Source organism: Cherax quadricarinatus, unplaced genomic scaffold (genome assembly GCF_038502225.1).
Source record: "Cherax quadricarinatus isolate ZL_2023a unplaced genomic scaffold, ASM3850222v1 Contig406, whole genome shotgun sequence".
Taxonomy (NCBI): Eukaryota; Metazoa; Arthropoda; class Malacostraca; order Decapoda; family Parastacidae; genus Cherax; species Cherax quadricarinatus.
In genome coordinates, this window is record NW_027195432.1 from 106,759 (window position 1) to 108,735 (window position 1,977).

A 1,977-nucleotide genomic window follows, 5' to 3' on the forward strand; every position below is an offset into this window, starting at 1 on the left:
TTACATTAACATAAATGAAAAATGTATCTTTAAACGTACAGAGAAAATATAAGAATGGACTTAATTTTAAATCAAGTCTTGTTAACTGACCAGTTTTACCCATTCGGATATTGGGATATTGGCAGTTTAGAGGGATATCATATATTACTTCACATATGCTTCTAAACTGTTGTATCTGAGTGCCTCTGGAAAGACAGTGATTATGTGTGAGTGAGGTGAAAGTGTTGAATGATGAAAGTATTTTTTGTGGGGGGATTTTTTCAGATTATGATAACGTGGGTGGCACCAGCGAGATGCCACCATGGCTACTGTCAGGGAGGCTGAAGTCAGAATAACACCTTCGATGCTACTGTCAGGGAGGCTGAAGTCAGAATAACACCTTCGATGCTACTGTCAGGGAGGCTGAAGTCAGAATAACACCTTCGATGCTACTGTCAGGGAGGCTGAAGTCAGAATAACACCTTCGATGCTACTGTCAGGGAGGCTGAAGTCAGAATAACACCTTCGATGCTACTGTCAGGGAGGCTGAAGTCAGAATAACACCTTCGATGCTACTGTCAGGGAGGCTGAAGTCAGAATAACACCTTCGATGCTACTGTCAGGGAGGCTGAAGTCAGAATAACACCTTCGATGCTACTGTCAGGGAGGCTGGTTGACGCTTTTGAATCCAAATTACCAAGTCATGAATTTAAAATAACAAATAATAATAATAAATTATAATATAATATATTATAGTATATTATAATTATATATAATATACTATAATATTAGCGACCACTGTCAGCCTCAGAGTTATCTCTGAGTTACCAGACCTTGCCACGTGGAGGCCAGTGGTTCGTCTTTAAGGTCCCCCCCCCCTCGCCTTCCCCAGGTTCATGTGTCCAGGAATCCATCCGTGGGCCCCCGGATGTCTCCCCTTCCTCACTTCCCTAAGGTCAGCCTCGCCTCTCTCTCTCTGCCTTCCAGCCTCAGCCGTCCCCAGGTTCATGTATCCAGGAATCCATCCGTCCTCCTCCGGATGTTTTCCCTTCCTCACTTACCTAAGGTCAGCCTCACCAACCTGTATTCTTGCTGTCCCCAGGTTCATGTATCCAGGAATCCATCCGTTCGCTCCCGGATGTCTCCCCTTCCCCACTTACCTAAGGTCAGCCTCAACTGCATGTATTCATGCCTTACCCAGGTTCATGTATCCAGGAATTCATCCGTCTACCGCCGGATATTTTCCCTTCCCCACTTACCCAAGGTCAGCCTCAACCGCATGTATTCATGCCTTACCCAGGTTCATGTATCCAGGAATCCATCCGCTCGCTCCGAATGTCTCCCCTTCCCCACTTACCTAAGATCAGCCTCAACAACAACCTTCCTCAAGTTCATGTATCCAGGAATCCATCCGCTCGCTCCCAGATGTCTTCCCTTACCCACTTGCCTAAGGTCGGCGGTTCCTTCCACGGATCAGTGTCTCCAGGAGTCCACTTATGTCACCTCAGATGGACTCCATTCCCCACTTCCCCAAAGTCGGCGGTATTCTTGCCTTACCCAGGTTCATGTATCCAGGAATCCTTCCGTCTACCGCCGGATATCTTCCCTTCCCCACTTACCCAAGGTCAGCCTCAACTGCATGTATTCATGCCTTACCCAGGTTCATGTATCCAGGAATCCAATGTCTCCCCTTCCCCACTTCAAGGTCAGCTTCGTTCATGTATCCAGGAATCCAGATGTCTTCCCTTACCCACTTGCCTAAGGTCGGCGGTTCCTTCCACGGATCAGTGTATCCAGGAGTCCACTTATGTCACCTCAGATGGACTCCCTTCCCCACTTCCCCAAAGTCGGCGGTATTCTTGCCGTACCCAGGATCATGTATCCAGGAATCCTTCCGTCTACCGCCGGATATCTTCCCTTCCCCACTTACCCAAGGTCAGCCTCAACTGCATGTATTCATGCCTTATCCAGGTTCATGTATCCAGGAATCCATCCGCT